At 54.7% G+C, this 13,525-nt stretch overlaps 1 pseudogene; it reads left to right on the top strand.

The window, feature by feature from the left end:
- Window positions 1-13,525, top strand: part of LOC123725171 (corticosteroid 11-beta-dehydrogenase isozyme 2-like) — a 142,553-nt pseudogene that overhangs the window by 74,693 nt on the left and 54,335 nt on the right.

The raw sequence follows: 13,525 nt of genomic DNA, 5'->3' as shown, positions 1-13,525 counted from the left end.
GGGCTGGGGTGAATCACTCTACGGACACGGCTGGGGGGAATCACTCTAAGGACAGGGCAGGGGTGAATCACTCTAAGGACAGGGCTGGGGGAATCACTCTAAGGACAGGGCTGGGGTGAATCACTCTAAGGACAGGACTGGGGTGAGTCACTCTAAGGACAGGGCTGGGGAGGAATCACTGTAAGGACAGGGCTGGGGTGAATCACTCTAAGGACAGGTCTGGGGTGAATCACTCTAAGGACAGGGCTGGGGTGAATCACTCTAAGGACAGGGCTGGGAGTGAATCACTCTAAGGACAGGGCTGGGGGGGAATCACTCTAAGGACAAGGCTGGGGGTGAATCACTCTAAGGACAGGGCTGGGGGAATCACTATAAGGGCAGGGCTGGGGTGAATCACTCTAAGGACAGGGCTGTGGTGAATCACTCTAAGGACAGGGCTGGGGTGAATCACTGTAATGACAGGACTGGGGTGAATCACTCTAACGACAGGGCTGGGGGTGAATCATTCTAAGGACAGGGCTGGGGGTGAATCACTCTAAGGACAGGGCTGGGGTGAATCACTCTAAGGACAGGGCTGGGGGGAATCACTCTAAGGACAGGGCTGGGGTGAATCACTCTAAGGACAGGACTGGGGTGAATCACTCTAAGGACAGGGCTGGGGGAATCACTATAAGGACAGGGCTGGGGGGATCACTCTAAGGACAGGGCTGGGGTGAATCACTCTAAGGACAGGGCTGGGGGTGAATCACTGCAAGGACAGGACTGGGGTGAATCACTCTAAGGACAGGGCTGGGTGTGAATCACTCTAGGGACAGGGGCTGAGGGTGAATCACTCTAAGGACAGTTCTGGGGGAATCAATCTAAGGACAGGGCTGGGGTGAATCACTCTACGGACAGGGCTGGGGGGAATCACTCTAAGGACAGGACTGGGGTGAATCACTCTAAGGACAGGGCTGGGGTGAATCACTCTAAGGACAGGGGCTGGGGGGAATCAATCTAAGGACAGGGCTGGGGTGAATCTCTCTACGGACAGGGCTGGGGGGAATCACTCTAAGGACAGGGCTGGGGTGAATAACTCTAAGGACAGGGCTGGGGGAATCACTCAAAGGACAGGGCTGGGGTGAATCACTCTAAGGACAGGACTGGGGTGAATCACTCTAAGGACAGTGCTGGGGGGAATCACTGTAAGGACAGGGCTGGGGTGAATCACTCTAAGGACAGGACTGGGGTGAATCACTCTAAGGACAGGGCTGGGGTGAATCACTCTAAGGACAGGGCTGGGAGTGAATCACTCTAAGGACAGGGCTGGGGGGAATCACTCTAAGGACAAGGCTGGGGGTGAATCACTCTAAGGACAGGGCTGGGGGAATCACTATAAGGACAGGGCTGGGGGAATCACTCTAAGGGCAGGGCTGGGGTGAATCACTCTAAGGACAGGGCTGGGGTGAATCACTCTAAGGACAGGGCAGGGGTGAATCACTGTAAGGACAGGACTGGGGTGAATCACTCTAACGACAGGGCTGGGGGTGAATCACTCTAAGGACAGGGCTGGGGTGAATCACTCTAAGGACAGGGCTGGGGGTGAATCACTCTAAGGACAGGGCTGGGGTGAATCACTCTGAGGACAGGGCTGGGGGGAATCACTCTAAGGACAGGGCTGGGGTGAATCACTCTAAGGACAGGACTGGGGTGAATCACTCTAAGGACAGGGCTGGGGGGAATCACTATAAGGACAGGGCTGGGGGGATCACTCTAAGGACAGGGCTGGGGTGAATCACTCTAAGGAAAGGGCTGGGAGTGAATCACTCTAAGGACAGGGCTAGGGGTGAATCACTCTAAGGACAGGGCTGTGGTGAATCACTCTAAGGACAGGGCTGGGGGTGAATCACTCTAAGGACAGGGCTGGGGGTGAATCACTCTAAGGACAGGGCTGGGGTGAATCACTCTAAGGACAGGGCTGGGGGAATCACTCTAAGGACAGGGCTGGGGTGAATCACTCTAAGGACAGGACTAGGGTGAATTACTCTAAGGACAGGGCTGGGGGAATCACTATAAGGACAGGGCTGGGGGATCACTCTAAGGACAGGGCTGGGGTGAATCACTCTAAGGAAAGGGCTGGGAGTGAATCACTCTAAGGACAGGGCTAGGGGTGAATCACTCTATTTACAGGGCTGTGGTGAATCACTCTAAGGACAGGGCTGGGGTTAATCACTCTAAGGACAGGGCTGGGAGGGAATCACTCTAAGGACAGGGCTGGGGTGAATCACTCTAAGGACAGGGCTGGGTGTGAATCACTCTAAGGACAGGGCTGGGGGTGAATCACTCTAAGGACAGGGCTTGGGGGGAATCAATCTAAGGACAGGGCTATGGGTGAATCACTCTAAGGACAGGGCTAGGGGTGAATCACTCTAAGGACAGGGCTGTGGTGAATCACTCTAAGGACAGGGCTGGGGGTGAATCACTGCAAGGACAGGACTGGGGTGAATCACTATAAGGACAGTTCTGGGGGAATCAATCTAAGGACAGGGCTGGGGTGAATCACTCTAAGGGCAGGGCTGGGGTGAATCACTCTAAGGACAGGGCTGGGAGTGAATCACTCTAAGGACAGGGCTGGGGGGAATCACTCTAAGGACAAGGCTGGGGTGAATCACTCTAAGGACAGGGCTGGGGGAATCACTATAAGGACAGGGCTGGGGGAATCACTCTAAGGGCAGGGCTGGGGTGAATCACTCTAAGGACAGGGCTGGGGTGAATCACTCTAAGGACAGGGCTGGGGTGAATCACTGTAATGACAGGACTGGGGTGAATCACTCTAACGACAGGGCTGGGGGTGAATCATTCTAAGGACAGGGCTGGGGGTGAATCACTCTAAGGACAGGGCTGGGGGTGAATCACTCTAAGGACAGGGCTGGGGGTGAATCACTGCAAGGACAGGACTGGGGTGAATCACTATAAGGACAGTTCTGGGGGGAATCAATCTAAGGACAGGGCTGGGGTGAATCACTCTAAGGACAGGGCTGGGGTGAATCACTCTAAGGACAGGGCTGGGAGTGAATCACTCTAAGGACAGGGCTGGGGGGAATCACTCTAAGGACAAGGCTGGGGGTGAATCACTCTAAGGACAGGGCTGGGGGAATCACTATAAGGACAGGGCTGGGGGAATCACTCTAAGGGCAGGGCTGGGGTGAATCACTCTAAGGACAGGGCTGGGGTGAATCACAGTAATGACAGGACTGGGGTGAATCACTCTAACGACAGGGCTGGGGGTGAATCATTCTAAGGACAGGGCTGGGGGTGAATCACTCTAAGGACAGGGCTGGGGTGAATCACTCTAAGGACAGGGCTGGGGTGAATCACTGTAATGACAGGACTGGGGTGAATCACTCTAACGACAGGGCTGGGGGTGAATCATTCCAAGGACAGGGCTGGGGGTGAATCACTCTAAGGACAGGGCTGGGGGTGAATCACTCTAAGGACAGGGCTGGGGTGAATCACTCTAAGGACAGGGCTGGGGGGAATCACTCTAAGGACAGGGCTGGGGTGAATCACTCTAAGGACAGGACTGGGGTGAATCACTCTAAGGACAGGGCTGGGGGAATCACTATAAGGACAGGGCTGGGGGGATCACTCTATTTACAGGGCTGTGGTGAATCACTCTAAGGACAGGGCTGGGGGTGAATCACTCTAAGGACAGGGCTGGGGGGAATCACTCTAAGGACAGGGCTGGGGTGAATCACTCTAAGGACAGGGCTGGGGTGAATCACTCTAAGGACAGGAGTGGGGTGAATCACTCTAAGGACAGGGCTGGGGGTGAATCACTCTAAGGACAGGGGCTGTGGGTGAATCACTCTAAGTACAGGGCTGGGGTGAATCACTCTAAGGACAGGGCTGGGGGTGAATCACTCTAAGGACACAACTGGGGGGAATCACTATAAGGACAGGGCTGGGGGGAATCACTCTAAGGACAGGGCTGGGTAGTCAATCACTCTAAGGACAGGGCTGGGGGAATCACTCTAAGGACAGGGCTGGGGGTGAATCACTCTAAGGACACGGCTAAGGGGGATCACTATAAGTACAGGGCTGGGGGGATTCACTCTAAGGACAGGGCTGGGGTGAATCACTCTAAGGACAGGGATAGGGTGAATCACTCTAAGGACAGGGCTGGGGTGAATCACTGTAAGGACAGGACTGGGGTGAATCACTCTAACGCCAGGGCTGGGGGTGAATCACTCTAAGGACAGGGCTGGGGGTGAATCACTCTATGGACAGGGCTGGGGTGAATCACTCTAAGGACAGGGCTGGGGTGAATCACTCTAAGGACAGGGCTGGGGGGGAATCACTCTAATGACAGGGCTGGGGTGAATCACTCTAAGGACAGGACTGGGGTGAATCACTCTAAGGAAACGGCTGGGGGAATCACTATAAGGACAGGGCTGGGGGATCACTCTAAGGACAGGGCTAGGGGTGAATCACTCTAAGGACAGGGCTGGGGGTGAATCACTCTAAGGAAAGGGCTGGGAGTGAATCACTCAAAGGACAGGGCTAGGGGTGAATCACTCCAAGGACAGGGCTGTGGTGAATCACTCTAAGGACAGGGCTGGGGGTGAATCACTGCAAGGACAGGACTGGGGTGAATCACTCTAAGGACAGGGCTGGGTGTGAATCACTCTAAGGACAGGGCTGAGGGTGAATCACTCTAAGGACAGTTCTGGGGGGGAATCAATCTAAGGACAGGGCTGGGGTGAATCACTCTATTTACAGGGCTGTGGTTAATCACTCTAAGGACAGGGCTGGGGGTGAATCACTCTATTTACAGGGCTGTGGTTAATCACTCTAAGGACAGGGCTGGGGTGAATCACTCTAAGGACAGGGCTGGGGGGAATCAATCTAAGGACAGGGCTGGGTGTGAATCACTCTAAGGACAGGGGCTGGGGGTGAATCACTCTAAGGACAGGGCTGGGGGGGAATCAATCTAAGGACAGGACTGGGGTGAATCAATCTACGGAAAGGGCTGGGGAGGAATCACTCTAAGGACAGGGCTGGGGTGAATCACTCTAAGGACAGGGCTGGGGGGAATCAACCTAAGGACAGGGCTGGGGTGAATCACTCTAAGGACAGGACTGGGGTGAATCACCCTAAGGACCGGGCTGGGGGGGAATCACTGTAAGGACAGGGCTGGGGTGAATCACTCTAAGGACAGGACTGGGGTTAATCACTCTAAGGACAGGGCTGGGGTGAATCACTCTAAGGACAGGGCTGGGGTTGAATCAATCTAAGGACAGGGCTGGGGTGAATCACTCTACGGACAGGGCTGGGGGAGAATCACTCTAAGGACAGGGCTGGGGTGAATAACTCTAAGGACAGGACTGGGGGGAATCACTCTAAGGACAAGGCTGGGGGTGAATCACTCTAAGGACAGGGCTGGGGGGAATCACTATAAGGACAGGGCTGGGGGAATCACTCTAAGGGCAGGGCTGGGGTGAATCACCCTAAGGACAGGGCTGGGGTGAATCACTCTAAGGACAGGGCAGGGGTGAATCAATGTAAGGACAGGACTGGGGTGAATCACTCTAACGACAGGGCTGGGGGTAAATCACTCTAAGGACAGGGCTGGGGGTGAATCACTCTAAGGACAGGGCTGGGGGGAATCACTCTAAGGACAGGGCTGGGGTGAATCACTCTAAGGACAGGACTGGGGTGAATCACTCTAAGGACAGGGCTGGGGGAATCACTATAAGGACAGGGCTGGGGGATCACTCTAAGGACAGGGCTGGGGTGAATCACTCTAAGGAAAGGGCTGGGAGTGAATCACTCTAAGGACAGGGCTAGGGGTGAATCACTCTAAGGACAGGGCTGTGGTGAATCACTCTAAGGACAGGGCTGGGGGTGAATCACTCTAAGGACAGGGCTGGGGTGAATCACTCTAAGGACAGGGCTGGGGTGAATCACTCTAAGGACAGGGCTGGGGGGAATCACTCTAAGGACAGGGCTGGGGTGAATCACTCTAAGGACAGGACTAGGGTGAATTACTCTAAGGACAGGGCTGGGGGGAATCACTATAAGGACAGGGCTGGGGGGATCACTCTAAGGACAGGGCTGGGGTGAATCACTCTAAGTAAAGGGCTGGGAGTGAATCACTCTAAGGACAGGGCTAGGGGTGAATCACTCTATTTACAGGGCTGTGGTGAATCACTCTAAGGACAGGGCTGGGGTTAATCACTCTAAGGACAGGGCTGGGGGGGAATCACTCTAAGGACAGGGCTGGGGTGAATCACTCTAAGGACACGGCTGGGTGTGAATCACTCTAAGGACAGGGCTGGGGGTGAATCACTCTAAGGACAGGGCTGGGGGGGAATCAATCTAAGGACAGGGCTATGGGTGAATCACTCTAAGGACAGGGCTAGGGGTGAATCACTCTAAGGACAGGGCTGTGGTGAATCACTCTAAGGACAGGGCAGGGGTGAATCACTGTAAGGACAGGACTGGGGTGAATCACTCTAACGACAGGGCTGGGGGTAAATCACTCTAAGGACAGGGCTGTGGTGAATCATTCTAAGGACAGGGCTGGGGGTGAATCACTGCAATGACAGGACTGGGGTGAATCACTATAAGGACAGTTCTGGGGGGGAATCAATCTAAGGACAGGGCTGGGGTGAATCACTCTAAGGACAGGGCTGGGGTGAATCACTCTAAGGACAGGGCTGGGAGTGAATCACTCTAAGGACAGGGCTGGGGGGAATCACTCTAAGGACAAGGCTGGGGGTGAATCACTCTAAGGACAGGGGCTGGGGGAATCACTATAAGGACAGGGCTGGGGGAATCACTCTAAGGGCAGGGCTGGGGTGAATCACTCTAAGGACAGGGCTGGGGTGAATCACTCTAAGGACAGGGCTGGGGTGAATCACTGTAATGACAGGACTGGGTTGAATCACTCTAACGACAGGGCTGGGGGTGAATCATTCTAAGGACAGGGCTGGGGTGAATCACTCTAAGGACAGGGCTGGGGGTGAATCACTCTAAGGACAGGGCTGGGGTGAATCACTCTAAGGACAGGGCTGGGGGGAATCACTCTAAGGACAGGGCTGGGGTGAATCACTCTAAGGACAGGACTGGGGTGAATCACTCTAAGGACAGGGCTGGGGGAATCACTATAAGGACAGGGCTGGGGGATCACTCTAAGGACAGGGCTGGGGTGAATCACTCTAAGGAAAGGGCTGGGAGTGAATCACTCTAAGGATAGGGCTAGGGGTGAATCACTCTATTTACAGGGCTGTGGTGAATCACTCTAAGGACAGGGCTGGGGGTGAATCACTCTAAGGACAGGGCTGGGGGGAATCACTCTAAGGACAGGGCTGGGGTGAATCACTCTAAGGACAGGGCTGGGGTGAATCACTCTAAGGACAGGAGTGGGGTGAATCACTCTAAGGACAGGGCTGGGGGTGAATCACTCTAAGGACAGGGCTGTGGGTGAATCACTCTAAGTACAGGGCTGGGGTGAATCACTCTAAGGACAGGGCTGGGGTGAATCACTCTAAGGACACAGCTGGGGGGAATCACTATAAGGACAGGGCTGGGGGGAATCACTCTAAGGACAAGGCTGGGTAGTCAATCACTCTAAGGACAGGGCTGGGGGGAATCACTCTAAGGACAGGGCTGGGGGTGAATCACTCTAAGGACACGGCTGGGGGGATCACTATAAGGACAGGGCTGGGGGATTCACTCTAAGGACAGGGCTGGGGTGAATCACTCTAAGGACAGGGATAGGGTGAATCACTCTAAGGACAGGGCTGGGGTGAATCACTGTAAGGACAGGACTGGGGTGAATCACTCTAACGCCAGGGCTGGGGGTGAATCACTCTAAGGACAGGGCTGGGGGTGAATAACTCTATGGACAGGGCTGGGGTGAATCACTCTAAGGACAGGGCTGGGGTGAATCACTCTAAGGACAGGGCTGGGGGGAATCACTCTAATGACAGGGCTGGGGTGAATCACTCTAAGGACAGGACTGGGGTAAATCACTCTAAGGAAACGGCTGGGGGGAATCACTATAAGGACAGGGCTGGGGGATCACTCTAAGGACAGGGCTAGGGGTGAATCACTCTAAGGACAGGGCTGGGGTGAATCACTCTAAGGAAAGGGCTGGGAGTGAATCACTCAAAGGACAGGGCTAGGGGTGAATCACTCTAAGGACAGGGCTGTGGTGAATCACTCTAAGGACAGGGCTGGGGGTGAATCACTGCAAGGACAGGACTGGGGTGAATCACTCTAAGGACAGGGCTGGGTGTGAATCACTCTAAGGACAGGGCTGAGGGTGAATCACTCTAAGGACAGTTCTGGGGGGAATCAATCTAAGGACAGGGCTGGGGTGAATCACTCTACGGACAGGGCTGGGGGGAATCACTGCAAGGACAGGACTGGGGTGAATCACTCTAAGGAAAGGGCTGGGTGTGAATCACTCTAAGGACATGGCTGAGGGTGAATCACTCTAAGGACAGTTCTGGGGGGGAATCAATCTAAGGACAGGGCTGGGGTGAATCACTCTACGGACAGGGCTGGGGGGGAATCACTCTAAGGACAGGGCTGGGGTGAATCACTCTAAGGACAGGGCTGGGGGAATCACTCTAAGGACAGGGCTGGGGTGAATCACTCTAAGGACAGGGCTGGGGTGAATCACTCTAAGGACAGGACTGGGGTGAATCACTCTAAGGACAGGGCTGGGGTGAATCACTCTAAGGACAGGGCTGGGAGTGAATCACTCTAAGGACAGGGCTGGGGGGAATCACTCTAAGGACAAGGCTGGGGGTGAATCACTCTAAGGACAGGGCTGGGGGAATCACTATAAGGACAGGGCTGGGGGAATCACTCTAAGGGCAGGGCTGGGGTGAATCACTCTAAGGACAGGGCTGGGGTGAATCACTCTAAGGACAGGGCTGGGGTGAATCACTCTAAGGAAACGGCTGGGGGAATCACTATAAGGACAGGGCTGGGGGATCACTCTAAGGACAGGGCTAGGGGTGAATCACTCTAAGGACAGGGCTGGGGTGAATCACTCTAAGGAAAGGGCTGGGAGTGAATCACTCAAAGGACAGGACTGGGGTGAATCACTCTAAGGAAAGGGCTGGGTGTGAATCACTCTAAGGACAGGGCTGAGGGTGAATCACTCTAAGGACAGTTCTGGGGGGAATCAATCTAAGGACAGGGCTGGGGTGAATCACTCTACGGACAGGGCTGGGGGAGAATCACTCTAAGGACAGGGCTGGGGTGAATCACTCTAAGGACAGGGCTGGGGGAATCACTCTAAGGACAGGACTGGGGTGAATCACTCTAAGGACAGGGCTGGGGGGAATCACTATAAGGACAGGGCTGGGGGGATCACTCTAAGGACAGGGCTGGGGTGAATCACTCTAAGGAAAGGGCTGGGAGTGAATCACTCTAAGGACAGGGCTAGGGGTGAATCACTCTAAGGACAGGGCTGTGGTGAATCACTCTAAGGACAGGGCTGGGGGTGAATCACTCTAAGGACAGGGCTGGGGGTGAATCACTCTAAGGACAGGGCTGGGGTGAATCACTCTAAGGACAGGGCTGGGGGGAATCACTCTAAGGACAGGGCTGGGGTGAATCACTCTAAGGACAGGACTAGGGTGAATTACTCTAAGGACAGGGCTGGGGGTAATCACTATAAGGACAGGGCTGGGGGGATCACTCTAAGGACAGGGCTGGGGTGAATCACTCTAAGGAAAGGGCTGGGAGTGAATCACTCTAAGGACAGGGCTAGGGGTGAATCACTCTATTTACAGGGCTGTGTTGAATCACTCTAAGGACAGGGCTGGGGTTAATCACTCTAAGGACAGGGCTGGGGGGAATCACTCTAAGGACAGGGCTGGGGTGAATCACTCTAAGGACAGGGCTGGGTGTGAATCACTCTAAGGACAGGGCTGGGGGTGAATCACTCTAAGGACAGGGCTGGGGGGAATCAATCTAAGGACAGGGCTATGGGTGAATCACTCTAAGGACAGGGCTAGGGGTGAATCACTCTAAGGACAGGGGCTGTGGTGAATCACTCTAAGGACAGGGCTGGGGGTGAATCACTGCAAGGACAGGACTGGGGTGAATCACTATAAGGACAGTTCTGGGGGGAATCAATCTAAGGACAGGGCTGGGGTGAATCACTCTAAGGACAGGGCTGGGGTGAATCACTCTAAGGACAGGGCTGGGAGTGAATCACTCTAAGGACAGGGCTGGGGGAATCACTCTAAGGACAAGGCTGGGGGTGAATCACTCTAAGGACAGGGCTGGGGGGAATCACTATAAGGACAGGGCTGGGGGGAATCACTATAAGGGCAGGGCTGGGGTGAATCACTCTAAGGACAGGGCTGGGGGAATCACTCTAATGACAGGGCTGGGGTGAATCACTCTAAGGACAGGACTGGGGTGAATCACTCTAAGGAAACGGCTGGGGGAATCACTATAAGGACAGGGCTGGGGGATCACTCTAAGGACAGGGCTAGGGGTGAATCACTCTAAGGACAGGGCTGGGGTGAATCACTCTAAGGAAAGGGCTGGGAGTGAATCACTCAAAGGACAGGGCTAGGGGTGAATCACTCTAAGGACAGGGCTGTGGTGAATCACTCTAAGGACAGGGCTGGGGGTGAATCACTGCAAGGACAGGACTGGGGTGAATCACTCTAAGGACAGGGCTGGGTGTGAATCACTCTAAGGACAGGGCTGAGGGTGAATCACTCTAAGGACAGTTCTGGGGGGGAATCAATCTAAGGACAGGGCTGGGGTGAATCACTCTACGGACAGGGCTGGGGGGGAATCACTGCAAGGACAGGACTGGGGTGAATCACTCTAAGGAAAGGGCTGGGTGTGAATCACTCTAAGGACATGGCTGAGGGTGAATCACTCTAAGGACAGTTCTGGGGGGAATCAATCTAAGGACAGGGCTGGGGTGAATCACTCTACGGACAGGGCTGGGGGAGAATCACTCTAAGGACAGGGCTGGGGTGAATCACTCTAAGGACAGGGCTGGGGGAATCACTCTAAGGACAGGGCTGGGGTGAATCACTCTAAGGACAGGGCTGGGGTGAATCACTCTAAGGACAGGACTGGGGTGAATCACTCTAAGGACAGGGCTGGGGTGAATCACTCTAAGGACAGGGCTGGGAGTGAATCACTCTAAGGACAGGGCTGGGGGGGAATCACTCTAAGGACAAGGCTGGGGGTGAATCACTCTAAGGACAGGGCTGGGGGAATCACTATAAGGACAGGGCTGGGGGAATCACTCTAAGGGCAGGGCTGGGGTGAATCACTCTAAGGACAGGGCTGGGGTGAATCACTCTAAGGACAGGGCTGGGGTGAATCACTCTAAGGAAACGGCTGGGGGGAATCACTATAAGGACAGGGCTGGGGGGATCACTCTAAGGACAGGGCTAGGGGTGAATCACTCTAAGGACAGGGCTGGGGTGAATCACTCTAAGGAAAGGGCTGGGAGTGAATCACTCAAAGGACAGGACTGGGGTGAATCACTCTAAGGAAAGGGCTGGGTGTGAATCACTCTAAGGACAGGGCTGAGGGTGAATCACTCTAAGGACAGTTCTGGGGGGAATCAATCTAAGGACAGGGCTGGGGTGAATCACTCTAAGGACAGGGCTGGGGGAATCACTCTAAGGACAGGGCTGGGGTGAATCACTCTAAGGACAGGGCTAGGGTGAATCACTCTAAGGACAGGACTGGGGTGAATCACTCTAAGGACAGGGCTGGGGTGAATCACTCTAAGGACAGGGCTGGGAGTGAATCACTCTAAGGACAGGGCTGGGGGGAATCACTCTAAGGACAAGGCTGGGGGTGAATCACTCTAAGGACAGGGCTGGGGGAATCACTATAAGGACAGGGCTGGGGGAATCACTCTAAGGGCAGGGCTGGGGTGAATCACTCTAAGGACAGGGCTGGGGTGAATCACTCTAAGGACAGGGCTGGGGTGAATCACTCTAAGGAAACGGCTGGGGGGAATCACTATAAGGACAGGGCTGGGGGGATCACTCTAAGGACAGGGCTAGGGGTGAATCACTCTAAGGACAGGGCTGGGGTGAATCACTCTAAGGAAAGGGCTGGGAGTGAATCACTCAAAGGACAGGGCTAGGGGTGAATCACTCTAAGAACAGGGCTGTGGTGAATCACTCTAAGGACAGGGCTGGGGGTGAATCACTGCAAGGACAGGACTTGGGTGAATCACTCTAAGGACAGGGCTGGGTGTGAATCACTCTAAGGACAGGGCTGAGGGTGAATCACTCTAAGGACAGTTCTGGGGGAATCAATCTAAGGACAGGGCTGGGGTGAATCACTCTACGGACAGGGCTGGGGGAATCACTGCAAGGACAGGACTGGGGTGAATCACTCTAAGGAAAGGGCTGGGTGTGAATCACTCTAAGGACAGGGCTGAGGGTGAATCACTCTAAGGACAGTTCTGGGGGGGAATCAATCTAAGGACAGGGCTGGGGTGAATCACTCTACGGACAGGGCTGGGGTGAATCACTCTAAGGACAGGACTGGGGTGAATCACTCTAAGGACAGGGCTGGGGGGAATCACTCTAAGGACAGGGCTGGGGTGAATCACTCTAAGGACAGGGCTGGGGTGAATCACTCTAAGGACAGGACTGGGGTGAATCACTCTAAGGACAGGGCTGGGGTGAGTCACTCTAAGGACAGGGCTGGGAGTGAATCACTCTAAGGACAGGGCTGGGGGGGAATCACTCTAAGGACAAGGCTGGGGGTGAATCACTCTAAGGACAGGGCTGGGGGGAATCACTATAAGGACAGGGCTGGGGGGAATCACTCTAAGGGCAGGGCTGGGGTGAATCACTCTAAGGACAGGGCTGGGGTGAATCACTCTAAGGACAGGGCAGGGGTGAATCACTGTAAGGACAGGACTGGGGTGAATCACTCTAACGACAGGGCAGGGGGTGAATCACTCTAAGGACAGGGCTGGGGGTGAATCACTCTAAGGACAGGGCTGGGGGTGAATCACTCTAAGGACAGGGCTGGGGTGAATCACTCTTAGGACAGGGCTGGGGGGAATCACTCTAAGGACAGGGCTGGGCTTAATCACTCTAAGGACAGGACTGGGGTAAATCACTCTAAGGACAGGGCTGGGGGAATCACTATAAGGACAGGGCTGGGGGATCACTCTAAGGACAGGGCTGGGGTAAATCACTCTAAGGAAAGGGCTGGGAGTGAATCACTCTAAGGACAGGGCTAGGGGTGAATCACTCTAAGGACAGGGCTGTGGTGAATCACTCTAAGGACAGGGCTGGGGGTGAATCACTCTAAGGACAGGGCTGGGGGGAATAACTCTAAGGACAGGGCTGGGGTGAATCACTCTAAGGACAGGGCTGGGGTGAATATCTCTAAGGACAAGAGTGGGGTGAATCACTCTAACGACAGGGCTGGGGGTGAATCACTCTAAGGACAGGGCTGTGGGTGAATCACTCTAAGTACAGGGCTGGGGTGAATCACTCTAAGTACT

The sequence above is a fragment of the Salmo salar genome, chromosome ssa11, assembly GCF_905237065.1.
Source record: "Salmo salar chromosome ssa11, Ssal_v3.1, whole genome shotgun sequence".
Taxonomy (NCBI): Eukaryota; Metazoa; Chordata; class Actinopteri; order Salmoniformes; family Salmonidae; genus Salmo; species Salmo salar.
Note: the sequence above shows the minus strand (reverse complement) of the source record. Positions and strands in the feature narration are given on the sequence as shown.